The sequence below is a fragment of the Notolabrus celidotus genome, chromosome 5 (genome assembly GCF_009762535.1).
Source record: "Notolabrus celidotus isolate fNotCel1 chromosome 5, fNotCel1.pri, whole genome shotgun sequence".
In the NCBI taxonomy this organism is placed as follows: domain Eukaryota; kingdom Metazoa; phylum Chordata; class Actinopteri; order Labriformes; family Labridae; genus Notolabrus; species Notolabrus celidotus.
In genome coordinates, this window is record NC_048276.1 from 11561790 (window position 1) to 11581814 (window position 20025).

Genomic DNA, 20025 nt, shown 5'->3' on the forward strand with positions numbered 1-20025 from the left:
TCTATGGTAAGGGGTATAATTAAGTCCTAACTGTTGAATCTAGTATATTCAGACTGCTACTAGTCAATTAAGGACTGAAAGACTTTGCTTTAAGGTGACCAGGCTCGGACAACCTGAGAAGTAAACCTCAACAACTTAACCAAATATCTATGGTAGCTCATCCGTGCTCGCTTAGGAAGAACATCACATATACCGTAAAGCTTGACCAACTGCTTCTTTAACATTTTGCATGTCATACATTGACTGTATAATAATATAGACACTGTGCCTCCATCTCCTCCCAGTGTGAGAAGTGTAGCCAAAATACCGCCTTGATAGGTGCTGCGATATTGTGCTGATGGACAGGGGCGTCGTAGTAGGGGGAAAAGTGGGACTGATTACCAAGGGCCCAAGTGGGGAGGGGAGCCCTTAATGAGCCTGAAATAAAATGTGTTTTTCTACTACGCTTTTCTTTTGTTTTGTTATGACTGCAATAAGATAACTAAAATTTTCTGAATGAGTAATCAAACATTCAGAATTCCTTTCTGGAAAGAAAGGAGAGTCTCTCTCAAAGGCCCCTCTTCCCACTTCCAGTTGCCCCCTTTTCGATAGTCCGTCCCATTCCTGTCGACTGGATTGATCTGTCAGCGGTCAGTCAAGTGAAGAGAGAGTGATGCTGCAGCGCCATGTCTCCCCCAAAAGCCAAGTCGGGGTCTCAAAAAAGAAAAGAGAAAAAGGCGAAAGAAAGAAAGAAGAAAGAAAGAAAAGAAGAAAGAAAGAAAGAAAGAAAGAAAGCAAGCTGAACAAAACAGCTTTTAACAGCTTTCTTTCCTAAAAGCTCCGGCTCTCTCGGCTCCGTGAGATGTGCGTCTCATGCCTAAAGTGGGGTCATATTTTCATAGCATCAGGTGTGGCTGATCTGATTGAAAGTAAACTGTAGGTTTTTAGAGTTCCATTTGACTTCATGAGGTTAGATTATACCAAAGAGTGCCCCTTGTTGTTATTCAACAAGTCACTTGGCTTCAAATAATCTTGTTTAAAGAGCTGGACAGTCTGAAGGTCAATATTGTGCAGTTACATTTGGAGAAATTATAAAAAAAAAAAATTATATGTAGCTTAGATTTGAGTCTGTTAACCAGAATAGTTTTAAGCATATATTTTTGTTTAATGCAAATAAATATAAAGCAGTAATTTTACATGGTTATAACAACTTTGTTAGGGTTGGCTGTGGTGTTGGGGCCCACTGAGATATCTTTTCAGGGGGCCCAGAATTCCTGCCGATGGAGCCAAAGCATCCGCAGAAGCAATCTGACTGTCGATTTGAAGCAGATACGTAATGGAAAGTTCAGTTACTCTTGTGTTAGTGTTTGTTACGTTTTCTCACACTGTTCCTCCTTTAATCTGCTAATCCAGTTAAGAACACTGCAGGAGTCTGTGTTAGTCAACAGAGCTGTAAATTAATTATCTCTTCAACATCACATAACTTCTTAAAACTTAACAGCTCAGAAAAATGAGCACTGGCACATAAATCAGCATGATGAGACCTTAATATAATCTTTGAGAAATAATGAGGCGTATTTAAATGTTCTAGTTTGGCCCACGGAGGAAGGCTTTATGACATTTACTGCATAGGAAGCTACAGAAGTTCTGGCTTCACTCGGGATAGCTGCTGTTCTGCCCATGTTCTCACAGATAAAGTGGGTGCTGGCATCCTTCAAGAGAGGCGGCTCCTGCTCAATGGTGTATGAATTTGTTGTGTTGATCACACCAGTTTTGCAAACCAGGAAAAAAAAAAACAGACCAAAGGATCAGAGACGTGATCGAAAAAACGTATTCCTCTTGCTGTGTGACTTTAAAACAGCTGGGACCAACATGGCCACAACTGCTGTAATGTGTTCCTGAGATATATGCATGTTTTCTCCCCTTCTGACATTATCTATTACAAATGTATGTCATGAATTCGGCAACCTACAAGAGATTGGACAGCTCTCAAACAGGAGGTAAGATATGAAGAGAAGAGGGAGTTTTTGTGTGTGCACATTTGAATAATAAACGAGGACTCTTTTGGAAGTTTTATTCATCTGAAAGCCCACAAAACAGATAATTAACATGACATCTCAAAAATACTGCAAACAGCTCAGAATATGCATGAAGGTACTGTTTCACAGGAAGTGTAGCATCAAGAATATCAATCCATCACAATAACACTCACATCCAATAATGATCGGAAAGACCTTTTAAAATTAGAGAAACTTAGTTTAAACCAGCATGAAAATGTTTTGAAAATTAGTATGTGCCCCCCTGATCAGTCAGATATTTGAGTTTAAATCAGACTCTTTGGCCTCTGTTAATATATAACCCCCCCCCCCTCCTCCATTGACCGACCTTTTTCCCATTCGTACACAAGTAGTAACTTGTAGTAACTCATTTCTACAACCTGCTGTAATTCAGAGCAGGCAAGCCTTTGTGATCTGCATCTATGTCTGTGCGAAGTCTGACCTAGTCTTTCTGGAGGCCCCATTGTAATCTGAGATTATACAGAATGTAATTCATGACTGTATTGCTGTCTCAAGTAGTCAGTTTCTCCACACAAAGTCATTAAACCTAGAGTGCAAATGAGAGGTTACACTGCCAGTTCTGCAGGGTGAGAATCTGCACAGCTGACACGGAATAAATTCAGTCTTGTGGCATCACACTTTTCACATCAGCTCGGGGAAACTGTCCAGACAACCCTTGGTCTGTAGCGTCATTTCTCATCTTGAGGTCAGCTTCTATAGCACAACGGCGCCCTCTGGTGCCTCCATCCTACAGTCCAAGAGGACAATAAGAGGGATAACCTATTACCATGAGCATAATTTGGTCTTCACAGCAGTGTCCCATTAATAAACATCTTAAGCTCTGAAAAAATGACAAACAAAATATGGATTTATTCTGTTTGCTCCAAGAAACAAAGACAAGATAGGAAGGGAAAGTTATTTCCAGGTTTAAGGATGGGTACTTACAAAAAGAGAAAGGAGGAAGGCAGGAGATGACATGGAGACAGTGTCCTGTAAGAGGAGAATTATGAATAACAGAGCTGCTACTCAAAAGTGTTGTAACAAACTCAAGATTAAGAAAACTATTCAAAGACAAACGTTACACTCAGCACAGGGAAAGATTGATGTGAGCGTAAATAGAGCTACTGTTTAGAACACATGTTTTTGCTGAACTGCTGTGCACTATTTAGACATATTAGACTCCTTTTAAGGAACATGCAGGCATTTTAAGCAACCCCAATTTTGGAAAGAAATTATGGTGGCTTAAAGCTCAGACAACACAGAATAGGAAGAAAAATGATGTGTAAAAACAATAGATACTTACCGATACAGGTACACATGTACAACACCGATTCCAAAAAAGTTAGGGCATTGTGTAAAATGTTTATAAAAACAGATGTTGATGGTTTTGAAATCACTTCAACACTATATCTATTGGAACAATAGTGCAGACAAAATATCAAATGTTGAAATTGAAATATGTTATAGTTTTGAAATATTGTTTTTGAAAAATATATGCTCATTTGGAATGTGATGCCAGCTACACATTTAGAAAAAGTTGGGGCAGGAACCATGAAACACTGAAAAAGTTGTGTAATGCCCAAAAAACAAAAACAACTGAGGGAACGCAACCAAACTAATTAAGCTATCTGTAACAGGTCAGTGACATTACTTTGTGTGAAAGGGGCATTCTAGAGATTCAGCACTCTGTGACAGACTGAACAAACCTCAACATTTCAGAATGATGTTCCAAAGCACACATTTGCAAAGAATTTGGGGACTTTATCACCTGCAGTACAGATCAAAAAAGTTTAGAGATATGATAAGATAGTCCTTTACTCGTCCCACAATGGGGAAATTCAAGTGTCACAGTAGCAAAGTAGACAGTGCAAAATATATATATATATATCAAGCAAATAAGAGCCTATAAGGTATCAATTATTAAAAAGTGATTATGAATTAAAATTAAAATTAAAGAGGTCGGGCATTATTGGTTATACAGTCTGCCCACTGCAGGAAGAAAAGACCTGAGAATCTGGACAAATATCTGTACAAAAGGAACAAGGCTTTAAAGGAATTCAATTCTTGACCGTTGTTTTCTAACTCAAAGGTAAAGTTCCTGGGCAAGTGGATCCAGTGGTGAGGCCAGTGATCTTGAAAAGGGAAAATGCCAAATTTACCTTAAAGTCAACCCCTGAAGACAATGCCAAATCACATTCTACACATATAACAACAGCATGGCTCTGTAGTAGAAGAGTCTTGGTACTAACGTGGCCTACCTTCAGTCCCAACATGCCCCCAAAGGAACCCCCAAACTGATGAGCAGCTGAAATCCTATATTACAAACATTTACAGTGTTGCTAAAAGACGAGGTGATGCAACACATTGGTAAACATGCCCCTGTCCCAAATTTAAAATTTGAAATGAGCGCATATTTGTCATGAGCCCAAACACACATTCAGTTTCAACATTTGACATGTTGCTGCTTTCAATTAAATTGAGCTCTGATGAAAGTTCAGACAGGAGGACTATAAAAGCAATCACAGCAGTTGTTTAACTCTGCTCTCCCTCGTTCAATAGCTCACCCGCTTCCAGCTGCACACTCTGGAGCTGTCATTGGTTAATCAGCGACGGCTGTCATCCAATAGCTCAGTGGCACGCCCTTATCGTCAGCCTATCAACTTTCTGCTGTCTTTTTAAATGTGTCTCTCTCTCCTGCTAGTTCCTTCTTGCATTGATGGTGCGCACCCCTCCACCTTCCCATCTCCACCTGGTCTCTGCAAAGTCTTCAATTCCTAGGATTCATCAACCACCACCACCAGTCTGGACTCTAGGGGGATTTCTTCTGCTGCCAAATTCACACATCCTACGCTCACAAAATGATCCCCATAGTCCTTACGCCAAAGATTTCTGTCAAGTTTCATTATTCATTAAGTTGTAATAAATAACATTGAATCTTCAAATTGAGTCTCTCCTGATTGAAACAAAGTGTTTAAATTATTCTTAAACCATCAAATTCTGTTTTTTTCATCATTTTAACACAGCGTCCCAACTTTTGTGGAAATGGGGTTGTACATAAAATATATTCTATATACAAATATAGCCAACCATCTTCAAAGCATAGCATAAGGTGGTACAATCATCTCCTACCTTCACTTATCAACTGGTTTTAGAGAACATCAGTTCCCTCCAAAAATCAATGTTTAAAGACACCGTGCTGTTGCTTCTACACAAATAAAACTACTTGGTGTACGTAAGAGGTATATAAGGACAAATGTGGGAAAAGAACGACTGACTTGAAAACTCTTCATTCACCTACATCAAGACTTTCATTTCGGGAGGGGGCAAAAATATGGAGATACTTAGTTGCCCCTATTTTATGTAGTTCATTAATGAGGTTTGGGTATTGTGGAGCTTTAGTAAAAAAAAAAAAACCTCAATACAACAGTACCATTTATGTCCAAGTCACATTATCAGGCAAACAAGGCCCCTGGAGAATTTTCTATATTGCGTACCTCACAATACTTTTGCGTTCCATCAAAAATTCACATTACATAATACCCCCCAAATATTAGGATTAATTTTTTCCACATAGACTATAGGGCAGTAAAAGAGGAGCCATGTGGCTTGGACTGACAGCACACAGGATACACATGGTAAACTGTGGGACCCAGTCTTGTATCTATGAATCCACAGGTGCAAAAGTCTACCTACACTACCAGTCAAAAGTTTGGACATACCTTCTCATTCATGGTTTGTATTTATGTTAATACTTTAAACACTGTAGATTAATACTGAAGACATCAAACCTATTAAAGAGCATATATGGAATTATCTAATTAAACCAGAATATGTTTTATATTTTAGATTCTGTAAAGTAGCCCCCTTGTGTCCTTCATGAGAGCTTTGCACACTCTTGGTATTCTCTCAGTCATTTCATGAAGTGGTCTCCTGGAATGGTTTTCTAATGAACTGAGCCTTGTCAAGAGTTCATTTGTAAAATGACTTGCCTTCTTAATGTGTTTGAGACCATCAGTTGTGTGTTCAGAGGTAGGGTTAGTACAACAATGGACAGCCCTATTTGGCAACTGTTGTAATCCATATTATGGCAAAACCAGATTATTTCATAGTTTGATGTCTTCGGTATTAATCTACAATGTTGAAAATAATTGAAATAAGTAAAATCCATTGAATGAGACTGGTGGTGTATATCAGGCCTCATCACCAATTCACAAACATAAATGGCGTAAATATTCTGGGAAATGATAAAAGTTGCACCAAAGTCTTTTACATGAAAAAAAAATGTTTGCTTATTCAGATGGAGCTCGGTTTATAATATCTTTAGTTTTACTCCGTATGAGTATTGAGAGGTAACACAAAAAAGAAAACCCTCCCTGTGACCCGACAAACAGTGCTTCTTTGTCAAATATATAATACCTCTTGACTGATATTTACACCATGCCTAGTTTACTTATACTTAAAACATTCAGTACACTTAGTGTAAATAAATGCCAATAAGAGTAGACTTGCTTGAAGGTAGACTATGATTGTATAAACTTACTGTATGCTTTGGTAAATAGTTGTGAGTAATGTTCTTTATAAGCTACATCATTAAATTATTCCCTGCCATTTTCCAAAGCATAATACATTCTTATAATATTAGCTCATTTATTTATATTCAATCACTGATATGAAATATTTGTACTCAGGTGCTAGTCGGTTTGCACGAGCAATACACATAGAAAATAGGAAAACCACCACACACTGAAATGACCTCACAACTTCCTCTCGGTATGTTTTAACTTAGATGTAGGACATTGTTCTCTAGGTTGATATTAATGAATCAGTATTTCTCTTTTTATTCTTTTAACTCTGTATCTCATCTATATGCCTTGTATTTGAAAACATGTCATAGAAGTAGAAACAGTGTGATCACATCACGATGTTTGGACACATTCTAACTTTTGTTACTAGAACTACTAAGATTGAGATGATCAGCCATGTGACCGTTGTATTTATCACAGCTGGGATGCCGGTTTGATTATGCTGAGGAACAGGGTCGGCCCGTGCATAGGCAGTATAGCAAATGGTAGGGGTGCCGGCCATCCAATGAGTGAGGAAGATAATTTGAAAAATAATAGGAAAAGAATTTTGTTTTATCTAATTTAATTTTGGATTAATTGCGGAATGATGCCAGTAAACATTTAAAAAGCTTGTGATTCACTTTTGGTTTTTAAAAATAATGGTATGCAAATCAATTTTTTTTTATTCTTTAAGTGATTTACTTTTTGTTGTTGTTTTTGTTTTTGTTTTTGTTCTTCACACTTTTGAAGCTTAATTATGGATAGAAAATGTAGGTTAGGCTTAAATAAGGTATTTTGCTCCTGCCTTTTCAGTCATCACTTATACATTACTGCTGCTTTGTTTAAAGGTGTCCTGTACTGTGGATATTATTGTGTGTTATATAATGAATTAATACATTCCTACTACTATGACATTATGCTTTTGAAATTGTATTATTATTTTCCTGCTAAATATCAGTGTTATTATCTTTTATTAATGTTCTTTTAGAGGTGATTTTTATTTAAAACAAAGGAAACTCGTAAAACATAAAGCGGATGTCAGTTGTCTTTTAGCGTATATGTGATGTTATTCTTGGAGTTGGTTACAATACAAGGGGCAACCAGTTAAAATCTTGCCTAGGGGCACCAAGTCGTTTAGGCCGGCCCTGCCGAGGAAGCTACAAGTGGACCACTTTGTTCACTCACATTAAAGTCACAGTAGAGAACTTTCAGTGTGCGGCAGGGACAAAACTACTGTTAGTCTTCGGATATGTTAAGTGATGCATTCAGAGACTATCTGAAATACTAGATACAAGTATGCCAAAGCTATATGATAAATTAACAAAACAGAGAGTGAATTCAAACAAATGATCTTTTGCTGTAATGGATAACCTTTACCTTGAATGCTCTGTTGATTTTGATACCATAGAAAGGATAGCCAAGAACACATTTCTCTTGAATTCCATATGCTTTGGAAAATTACAGACAGATTTACGTACTTTAGAATCTCTATCTTCTACATTTAAGTCAGCCTGTTGTCTCACCCTTGTCTCTTCTTCTGTACTCTCTGCTTTTGTCAAAATTCTAGTGAAGCACCTTGTCAGTGGAGTCCTGTTTGCGTGTGCTCTCACGGCCCCTCAGGCTCTTAGCGCTGATGCCGGCCTCTGATGTCTCCATGATGAGCTGGGTGGCTAGAAACTGCTGGATCTGCTCCAGGACGTCGCGTTGCATCTCTAGAGCCATGTGTACACGTCGTGATCCAGACTGTTGTACATGACGGCGTTCTGAAACATCAGCATGATGTCCCTCTGGAACTCGGCTGTGGTCCGTATCAAACCAGTCTCTATGTTCTTTTTTATGGTGGCGAGGTCCATGGGCCTGTGGGAGCAAGGATGGGAAACGTAGTTTTTCTTAGAATTAGAAAACTTGATCTTTATAATTCATTTGTGACCAACAAACGACCACAAATATAACCTGTGCTGACCTGTGCACAATACTGTGGTACCCAGGTGCAATTTCATCTGTTACTGGTTGCAGGAAGACATTTGCATACCTACAACACATAACAATATTAGTTTAATTCCATGATGATAAAAAAAAGTTCATAAAAGTTTAAAACTAGGAGAACTGAGTATGGGTGGCTAAGTTTAGTGTCATCTTGACCTGTGATTGGCAGCTGCACGCCACACCAGCATAATGGCTTTCTTCCAGATTTTCTGAGCCTGCAGAGCTTCCAGGTCCTCACTGCACATGGAACTGCAAAATAATTGTATGCAAGAAGGAAGGAAGTAGAAATAGAAAGGTCAGAAAAACGCATCATTAAGCCGAACCTGATCTGCAGCATGACTCAGTAAAAGAGGTTTTTTGTCGACAGGAATGTAAAACAATCTGCTTACACAACATCCTAACCAGTATCTAGAGTGCAATCTTTTCACATTTGACAGTTTCTTTCCTTACTGTGCGTGTGTGTGTGTGTGTGTGTGTGTGTGTGTGTGTGTGTGTGTGTGTGTGTGTGTGTGTGTGTGTGTGTGTGTGTGTGTGTTGAACTCACAATTGGGATGAGGCAGGGCTGCTGGGGATGGAGTCTGCGGTGGTGTGGAGCTGCAGAGATGAGGAGGCCGTGTGGAGGCTGTATCCATCCTCGCTCTCGCTGGCCACAGGTTCCAGCTCCATCTCCCCCTCCGGCTCTGACAAGAAGCCTTCCGCTGCATCGCCCTCGTCATCATCTTCTCTCCACACACTGATGGCCCATTAACTGCACTGTAAACTTTAAACCCTGAGGCACTGTCTCCAACACTTTGTCCATCCCCTGATTTGCTCTCCTGCAGGGATGAAGAAAAATGAGGAATTTCAAGCTTACTGTGGAAGAACATTGTGGAGGTAGAAGCATCATGTTCACTCCTCCCTAATAGGGTGTTATACCTTTGGTTTCCTCTCTGTCAATGGGCTCCTCCGCCAACACTGAGTCTGTAAAGAGAGCAAGATGGTTATGCAAATAGCAAAGCAGGACGTTAACTCCATGTTTTAACACTACTACCTCTGCTTGTGTGTACATACCTCCAGATGATTTATAGGCCTTTGATGTGTCCACTTCTCCCTCTCACATTTTATGGTTACATTTGATGAAATCTGGCTTTTCCGGTGCACATTTCTCCAGTTCCTATCATTGCCACTGGCTGTGGAGTTGCTCCATTGTGACAATGCTCCAATCTCTTTGAGTTGCATGAGGATGAAGAGGTGGGAGGAGGGCCCCTTAGTCCCACAGGGAAAGCTGCAAAACAGTTATCTTGACTGTTGCACAGAGGGGGCAGAGAAGCAGAAGTCTCACCCTGAGCTTGGAACACTTCTTTCTTTCCCTCCAGGCTACTGTTTGGATTAGAGGACTGTTGGACCCCTGTGGGCACTGCAGGGTGAGGGTCATGGGGCTGGAAAGGCCCAGCCGCCCAGGCACTAGACAAAGCATGGCTGTTCTCTTCACACAGTGACAGAGCAGCCTCGACTGCAGCTGCATCCAACGCCTCTGCAGTCTCATCTGCCTGTGGAAAAGGAGACATGTCTCTACATTGAGAAAAGAAGAACTGTTTTTTTTAAATCACTGTTCGCTATGTCACATCATTTCAGCGAGGATGTTAATCAGCAAACTGTTAAAATTACAAAAATCCTGCACACAGTCCAACGTGCAAAAATATCCATTGGCAATGTATTGATCCAAGACCTTCATACGGCAAACAGGTTTAGGACTGAAACGTTACTCATAAATATTTTTCTAAGTTGGAGGTGCAGGATTTTGTAATTTATGAGCTTCTCACTCTCCTCCTACAACACCTGTCCCTTGGAGTAGACGTGTGAAGCCCTATCTTCACTAATGAGAAAAACTGTTGTCATAATCCCCTCACCCAAATTAATGTTTTTAAAAGATGAGGATCTGAAGTAGAGTCTACTTTAAGCCTTGCACCTTGTCTTCAATGATGGCGATGATGTCCCCCACTGTCTTCAGGTCCAGCTCATCTCCCATGTAGGACACGGTGACATCCTCCTCACTGAGCTCTGACACCTTGACATCTGCAGAGACGGGCTGGCATCCAGTGGGCACCATCACGTCCACTTAAACACAAAGACAATAACTGATTTTCAGCTTTATTTACAGAATGTAAATTGAAAGGCCTTGTATTTCCTCGTTCTATTTAACAGAACACTAAAATTGCCTCTTGATTGAGCTCCTCTTTTTTTTAGGGGTTTAATGGGGGGCAGACCTGTGCTTGATGAGGCAGTGGTGCCAGAGGGAACAGGAAGTGGCAGCAGAGAGGGGTGCACTAGAAGGCTGGGTCTGCAGTGACCATGAACCCAATGGGGCAAGAAAACTGGGAGGGTCCTGCCTCGAGAAGTCGAGACAACATTGGGGCCCTACAAAGCAAGCATTCGTCACATGATGTGCAAATTGAAGAAAGAAAAAAAGCAAAGGCTTAGACAATAATAGTTGATAAATACAAAGCAAACATGTCCGTACGTACTTTTTATTGTCTTATAAGACGGTTAAGAAAAAAAGCCAGTGCAAATGTAATAAAAAAGAAAGAGTGAAATACTCAAAAGGTGTGAATACATGTGTTCTACCTGTTGCCTGAGACAGGGTTGAGTCGGTTGAGACAGCTGCAGATCATGCACTCCTGTTATGGACGGTCTCCCTCCCCCATCTAAATACAAACAATATGACAACATTAGACACATATTAGTCTGATTTCTTGTGTATAACCTGCAAACAAGTTCTATAATTCATAACCTGTATTTACAACGCTTTAAACTTTTTTCATTTGACAAGAATTCCTGCTGGGATCCTACAGACAGGTCTGTATGTCAGAGCAGAAGTATTACCAGAGGAGGATATACTAATCCTGACATGTTGGGGCTCCAAAAGAGCAACACAGCCTTCATGGCATGGATAGGAAAAAAACATGTAACAAGCCGGACTATTTCTGAGGTAAGCATCCAGCTACAGTTCAAGAGGAACCTCGGTCAAGGACTGACTAGACAAGAGATCACTGGACACGACGGGGGGGGGGGGCAATGAGAGCCCTCAGGTCTTCAGGTAGTGGAATTTTAATTGTACCAAAAGTAAGAACAAAGATCCACGGTGAGGCAACTTTTATTATCACGGCCCACGCCTGTGAACAGGCCTACCTGAAGATCTGAGGGCTGCACAGAGCATGAATACTTTAAAAGCAAACTCAAGACCTACCTTTTTAGTCTCGCTTTTACCTGAGTTTCATTGTTATCCTTAAGAGTTTTATTTATTTATTTATTATCTAGTTCAAATTTTATTCTAATTTATTTTTGAAATTATTTATTATTTTTAAGTATAGCATCTTATTTCTTTTAACGTTTAATATATTAGTGTTTTATTATCTTAGAAATTTATTTTATTTTGGTGATTTTAATTTCCTGTGTTGAGTTTTAACATCTTATTAACCCCCCAGTGTTTCCTCATTAAGATATCATGAGAGCGTTTCCCTCATTTCATCAGCAACTTCTTTTTTATTTTTTTGAATCTATTTTATTTTTTATTGTTTTTATTACTATTGTTGCATATATTGGGTTCTTAACCTTAGGATTTTGGGGTGGGATCTTTTTTTTTTTTTTTCTATTTCAAGTTGTTTTTATGTACAGCACTTTGTGTTACAATGCCATTGTATGAAAAGCGCTTTATAAATAAGTCTGATTGATTGATTGATTGATTGATTGATTGATTGATTGATTGATTGATTGATTATTAAACCAACACATCTATAGCTCTCCATTCATGACTACAAATGCATAAAGGTTTCGATATGTTGCCTATCAAATAATGTATTTTTAAAATTGTAATTTTTTTATTTCTTCAAAACTACTAATTTCATAGAAAGTTGGTCCAAACTAAATCTCAATTGGTAAAAGTGAGTTGGTAAAAATGTTGCTACAGTTCACGGCGCCAAACGCAATTACTTTTGTTTCTAATGACAAGACACTAGGTAAAGCTGCTAGTAGTAAGAATGGTTTAAAAAAAACGTTACTTTTTTCTGCTCGGTTTGGAAAAAGTCATAATGCCGATCGCTACTCATCGTAAGTGGAGTAATTTAAGACTATTGCGAAATCTCTGCGTTTTCCAATGCCTTTGTATCAAGCAATGTTATTATTCCCCTCGTTCCCGTTATGACGGACCAATCATAGCTAATCTCCAATCCTCTGTCCTGATTGTTTAAGGGGCAGCCCCTACTACGTCCTCCCATTGGTTATGAGTCCAGCACTATCATGACTGCACACGCCGATTTGTGTTGGGGGGCTAACAGGAAATCTGGTTGGGAGGGATAGTGTTGACATTTGAAATCCCTTTCTCTGAACAGATATTTACTCTGTGACTACCAACAGCAGCTTTAAGGATGAGCGTCATAATGCACATGACCACTCATAGTAGAAATACCAGAACAACTATTAAGCTTATTCACAACACTGCAAAAGCTTCAGACCGGAATTTGAATGACACTGTGACATGTTCACTATCACACTTCACAGAGCAGCCACTAAGAGAGAATCCTAACAGAACAGACAGATTGCTCTAGCTCCAGCAGTATTCTTCAGTAATTCAATATGCATGATGTTCTTAAATCATCGCACTATGGGCAAAAGAATCCACAGATACCAAACCTACAAGACAAAACAGGAGAGATATCTCCAGTCCTTTCAGAACACACAGAAAGTCTAGAACTGATGATTCAATGATTGGCAATAATCAGGAAGTCCCCTCTAGCTACCAGTCTTGCATTTGTAGCCAAGATGCTCCCTTTCTTCAGTAACTCTGACAGCAGCGGAGAAGGAGGTGGCGTGGCTTTCTGGCCCAGGAGCTTCTTTTGGGCGGGGTCATCGAGAAGTGACCCATGGCTGATGTCATCATTAACGGGTCCAGAAGACTCAGGAATCGTCATTAATCTGGCCGACCCTGACGCCTAGAGACATAGAGGGGAAAACAAAGACTTATTGTCGTACGAATGAAGTAGGCAATCAGATTACCAACATGTAATAAGTGTTCTAATGTGTCTCTAACGGGCTGTTGTCTCCCCTTATTAGGGAGCTGTCAGGACATCATATTCTAATTCTGATTTAAAGCATTTCAGCAGAGCAGGTGAGTCAGTTTAAGTTATAAGTGAAAAAGCAGGAGATATATTACCAAGTTTTTATAGCAGTGTGCCAAAAGGGAAAACTGCTTTAGCAAATCTCAACATTTGGCACAATACCCAGCTCATGGGAGATAAACTGACTGAGCAGCAACACTGAGAGAAATACATATTCTTTGCACGATCATAACACCTACTAAAAATACCATCTGACATTTTTTCAAGCTCATACCAGTTTTAAAAAGTAGGAGACACTTTCAGTTATTTCAAACTTTAAGTTACTTACAGTCTTCGTTGGTACAAGATCCAGTGTCAGGCACTCGAGTGGGTCACCTGCAGAGAAGTCCTGACTTGGGGAGCCACAACCTGAGGGTGAATGCATGGTGATGCCAGGCACTCGCTTAGGTGTGTTCTTTGCCACCTGTCTGGCTGAAAGAGGGAGGGGCAGCAGGGGAAGGATTATTTTTAGCAGTCAAAGAAAAGTTGATGTTGATGAAGCAAAAGCTCCTCCTCATCACCTACAAAGCCCTCCATAATCTAGCTCCCTGCTACCTCACCGACCTTCTGCAACCATACAATCCAACCCGCAAACCTCCGTTCCACCAATGCCAACCTCCTCAACCCTCTCACCAAACCCAAGCACTGAGCCTGGGAGGACAGGGCTTTCTCTGTCGCTGCCCCCACCCTCTGGAACTCTCTACCCCAACACCTCAGACTCTCTCCCTCACTCATCAACTTCAAATCTGGGCACAAAACTCACCTATTTAGAAAGGCTTTTATCCTATTATTGATTGATTTGTTGTTTGTTTATTGTTGTTTTTTTGCTTTGCTTTCCTTTGCTTATCTATTGTATAATTTAATATTTTTGTAAAACGTCTTAGAGAAACTTTTAAGGCGCTTTTATAAATAAAATGTATTATTACTAATACTAATAGTATATATTTATTTATACAGTATATATCACCTGCTGTGGGCAGACAGGATACAGGAGAGCAAGACTGAACAAACTGGGGAAGAAGGCCAGCTCAGACCTGGACCCTGTGGGGGTGGTGGCTGACAGGAGAATTAAGGCTAACCTGTCGTCTTTGGTGAACTTTTTTTTTCTATATATATTCTTGTTGAAATTCTTGTACTGTACACCTTTTTTTTTGCTGCTGTAACTCCATGAATTTCCCTGTTGTGGGACGAATAAAGGAGTATCTTTTCTTATCTTATCTATTATTATTAACAGTGGTCATTTACTTTGGAGTAAATATCTCATGTGAAATGTGAATCTTACAAGATTCTTACAACTTTAGAACAACTTACTGTAGGTAAAAGTGCTAATAGTGAGTTATGTATGAAATGACTGAACATGCAGTACAAACGGACGAGTTGCCCACCGACACATTAAGGTGTGTTTTCCCCATAAAACCCAATAAATTAGAAAGAATTACCCTGATAAGCAGCATCTGTGTTTTTTCTTTTCAACTCCGCCTCCTCTTCATCCTGTTTCTTCTTCCTGGTGGTCACACATAAAGCATTTCTTTTTCTGTAGTCCAAATTTATGAAGAAAAAGGGGGGATGTGCAGTATCAATGTAACAAAGGTGTTGCTTCCTACTGCTGAATTTCTTCCCAAATCTCCTCCAGCTTGGAGTCGAGATGCCCTGCTTGAATCAGTTCAGCCTCTCTCTTCAGCTTCCTGTTAAGAAACCATGTCAACTTATCTCACTAATTCTGTTTATGATGAAACCTCCATGTTTCTTTTGTTTAAAAAAGACGTGTGCATGCTGTTAAAAGCCATGCTCATTTACCTGTGTGTCTCCTGTGTTCTTTGATCAGCTTCTTTAGTTCATCAATCCTGTCAGCTGTCAGCCTGCGTACTATTACGTCCTCCACCGTCTCCACCACTTCACCTTTCTCACCACGCTTCCGCCTGAAGGTAGCAAATGCATTGCTTAGTTAAGACATTGATCTCCGGCATATACTGTCATTGCATCTGTCAAACATTAAACATTATGCAATCCTTTTTACTGCGCAAGTCTACAAAAGCATGCTCGAGTTAAAAGCAGCTTATGAACTCACTTTGGGGCCTCTGTTGTTTCCAGGAGCTCAGAGTACTTGGACGCACAGTGCTGTGAAGAGCCAGATCACAGTCAAGGGGGCTTTTTTTAGAGGACAAATATCATGAAATCATATTGTGTGTGTTTTTCAATAAAGAGAGCTCCGATTTGATCTCACCTTTTGAGAGAACCAATCAGGTGGTCGGCCAGATTCTGCAAAGGGTTTGATGGCTCGACTGACAGATACCCTGTTTAAGACAATCCAAGATGACATACAAACATTTTCAGTCAGAGCAGCAGGAACATAGAACTCAATCCCGACCCACGTTAGAGACTGTACAAGCCTCAGTGTTTTAAAAGTACACTGAAATTATGGCTCAAGGAAAAACAATCATGTGATCACTGAGTTAATCCTCTGAATACATCAAACTAGAGACAATGAAATGTCATTTTAAATGTGTTGTTATTAGTGATGGACTGTGTGAGTAGCCTATGCATTGTTTTAAATACTAGTTTATTTTTATCATTTGTATTGTACATTCTTTTACATCTTCCTGCCCAGGGACCACAGATGAAAATTAGTTTATAGCTAACTCTGACACTTCAGTTTGATTTGGTGGATTACACTGTAATGTTCTTCTCATTTATGTTTGTGTTTACTTTATTTTTACTGCATACAGGTGCTACATTCATTTAGCCTACTGTGAACAATGAACATTATTTCTACAGCTTCATGTCTTGAGGATTGTGTTTTCAATTTTTTGATGTAGTGTGTAATGGCTGCTCAGTATTGTTTTTTAATTTTGATTGACTTGGGGTATGATCTGACAGCATTGTTTTGTTTTGCAGGAAGAGTCAGAGGTTTGGTGAATGTAGTTTGAAAATTGGATTTTGTGCTTATAGTGTTAGGAAAAGCATGGTGGATGTCAAGAAATGTGTTTTAGCAATTGAGAAATACTGTAATGGGTCATCTCTGAATATCTCCATCACTGTTTGGTTTCCCTCTGCCTCCAAACGTGACAGGCACAGACTGCAGCGCACAGTCAGGTCTGCAGGAGTCAGCCTGCCCTCCATCCAGGACTTGTACCGGTCCAGGACCAGGAAGTGGGCCAGTAACATCACTGCAGACCCCTCACACCCTGCACACTCACTTTTCAAACTCCTCCCCTCCGGTCGGCGTTACAGGGCACTGTACGCCAAAACATCCAGACACAGGAACAGGTTCTTCCCCCAGGCCATCACTAGCTACCTCATGGACTGAGCCACCTTCATCCTTGCACTATTGCACATTATCATGTTGTCTATTGTTTCTTTTATTGCACTCATGCCTTTTGCACTTATATATATATATATATATATATATATTATATTTTTTTTATTAGTACTTGATTTTTAGTGTCTGTCTATGTTTGTATGGGGAGTACAAAAAAATACCGGAGTAAATTCTATGTATTCTTGAGATACATTGTGATTAAAGTTCCTTCTGATTCTGATTCTGATGTTAAGAAACAGACAAAGAAACATATTCATGTGTTCTCATTGAAAAGGAATGATTGTGACTTTATGATCACATAAGTCCAATGGTATTTCTGCCCATAACAAAGAGTAATAGCCCCCAGCTTAAGACAAAAGTATCCACAATAAAACAATGGTTCAATACCAGTTCTGGTCCCCACTCTTCATCACAGATGTGGCCAAACACAGCTTCTCCCTCACCGACCATGGCTCTGTTGGTAAAATGACAAGCAGCTTGTGTTCTACACAAGTGGAGAAAAAATGATCAAAGCATGATATATATATTTTATCTTTTTAGTTATACAACACCTATATGTCCTGCATATTCATCTGAGTGCCTGCTGCAAATCTCAGGCCTGGCATTGTTAATCTCTTGAGCTTGAGCTTCATTTTGATGCCACCCAGAGCTGCCCACCATGCCGACAGGCAGCAGCTCACTATGGACAAATACAGGCACTGACTGGAATACGCACACACAAAGAACCGCTTACAGAGCTGGTGTTACATTATGAATCACCACTTCACGGAGCTGTCACTTCTTGATGACAGCTATTAACCTGTGCAGGCTTCTCTGCAGGGAGGCTGCCGTGCAGGAAGTTAGTGCTGATAACATCCACAGTACGACACACTCAGCGCTAACACATATAGCATGCCTTCATATCTGCTATGTACTCACTTCCAACCCCGTTTGCCATGTTCCTGTCATCCCGACATCCCATACATCGTGGTGGATAGAAACCAGCAGTTAGAAACACTGGTGAGGTCCAGATACGACACACATACGGGGACGGACGTTAACATAAATGAATGTTAGCTGCGTTTTTTGGATGTAGAGGATTTTTCTTTCTTGGCTAGCAGGCTGAAGAACCGTTAACCGATGAAGTCTCTCGTCTGTCTTAGAAACTTAAAGATTAAGTAGGAAGCTCAAAACGCTGCATTAACCCGAGTAATGTGTTAAGACTCACTCAAACAGCTTAAATTCCAGTTAACCTCAAAGGAGTCCGTGCTAACAAGTATCACCCACACGACAAAAAGCATCTTACTGTGGTCACTAACATTATTTCTGATTTAAGCTAGCAGCAGCGACGTGCTCGTACACGCCCACCACAGTCTCTTTATGATGGTACGACCCTGGATGCTGATACACCTCTGCCCGGTTACTTTGCTGCTTTTGTGACAAAACATTTATTTTTTCGTGGAATAATCTGTCAAATATCATTATATGAATGTGATTAATGTATCAAAGACGTTTTTTTTAAACATATAGATTAAAAAACCAGGGTGGGCATGACATATGTACATGCTTAGGCTGCAATGTAATGAACGAAATTGTATTACTTCGTCTTAAAAGCTACTTATAAAACACTACCTTTTCAATAAAAGACACCAAACAAGCCAAAAACGTCACTAGTCTTTCTTATATAGTTAATTGTTATTCATAAAATGTTGGCTATTATTATTATTATCACTTTTTTTTTTTTTACCTTATGCACTTATTTATTTTTTTTAAATATTAACCTTTTATTTTATGGTATTTTCACTGTTATTTATTTTCTTATTTATGTATCTTTAATTTAAAATTGTTATCATTTATTATTATACTTCAATAAAAGACACCAAACAAGCCAAAAACGTCTAGTCTTTCTTATACAGTTATTAATTGTTATTCAAAAAATGTTGGCTATTATTATTATTATTATTGCTTTTTCTTTTTTTTTACCTTATGCACTTATTTATTTTTTTAAATATTAAAATTTTATTTTATGGTATTTTCACTGTTATTTATTTTCTTATTTATGTATCTTTAATTTAAAATTGTTATCATTTATTACTATACTTCAATAAAAGACACCAAACATTCCAAAAACGTCTAGTCTTTCTTTTATGGTTATTAATTGTAATTCAAAATGTGTGGCTATTATTATTATTGGTTTTTTTTATTGTTATTGCTTTTTTTAACCTTATGCTCTTTTTTTTTAATATTAGCCTTTTATTTTATGGTATTTTAACTTTTATTTATTTATCTTTTATTTAAAATTATTATCATGTATTATTACATTTCAATAAAATACACCAAACATGTCACTAGTCTCTCTTTCATGCTTATTGATTGTCATTCAAAGATGTTGGCCATTATTATTATTATTATTTATTTATTTTTTACTGTTATTGTTATCACTTTTTTTTTTACCTTATGCACTTATTTATTTTTTAGATATTAACCTTTTATTTTATGGCATTTTCACTATTATTTATTTTCTTATTTATTTATCTTTTATTTTAAATTATGATCATTTATTATTATTGTATTTTCATTAATTCACTTATTTTGTTTCTTATACAAAAACATGACTTGCTTTAATTGTTTACATTGATCTTTTGTATGTAATGTGTAAATATTGAAATAGATTATGAAAAAAAAATGTTGGGGCATTTATTCAAATTTTCCTTTTATATTGAAATTAGCTGTCATGACTCCTTTTAAATACACAAGATTACAAAACAAAGGAAAGCAACCCCTAGTGATATGAGACCTGGTGATATGCTTAGTGGGCTTTGTATTTGGGATGATGCCAATGAGTGATACCAATGAATCTGTAACTGAGCAGCTGGAGCCAGAAAAACTGGTTCCTGACCACTATGATGGAGCAAAAATCAACAAACAGGACTTACAGGTGTATTAAGGATTCTGGGCAGCAAACAGTTTGACATCAATAGCTTGTATTATACATACTAGTCACCCACCAC

The 20025-nt window shown here is 38.7% G+C and overlaps 2 long non-coding RNA genes across 5 annotated transcripts; both read right to left on the reverse strand.

Moving 5' to 3' along the window:
- Positions 1–2038: 2038 nt before the first annotated feature.
- On the reverse strand, positions 2039–10977 carry LOC117813182. Of its 4 annotated transcripts, none has more exons than XR_004631346.1 (10): positions 10831–10977; positions 10533–10681; positions 9635–10113; positions 9500–9544; positions 9129–9399; positions 8741–8833; positions 8562–8630; positions 8174–8455; positions 2982–3026; positions 2039–2784 (listed from the first exon to the last, which is right to left on the reverse strand). It is a non-coding gene; the product is annotated as an uncharacterized LOC117813182 (long non-coding RNA). The 4 variants fall into 4 exon arrangements; XR_004631345.1 differs by having other exon boundaries at positions 8122–8455; XR_004631348.1 differs by lacking the exon at positions 2982–3026.
- A 206-nt stretch (positions 10978–11183) lies between these two features.
- LOC117813183 lies at positions 11184–18407 on the reverse strand. The gene is made up of 10 exons (XR_004631349.1): positions 17954–18407; positions 17423–17519; positions 15941–16010; positions 15785–15834; positions 15514–15635; positions 15321–15401; positions 15156–15220; positions 14006–14148; positions 13360–13551; positions 11184–11268 (listed from the first exon to the last, which is right to left on the reverse strand). It is a non-coding gene; the product is annotated as an uncharacterized LOC117813183 (long non-coding RNA).
- Between the last annotated feature and the right edge of the window lie 1618 nt (positions 18408–20025).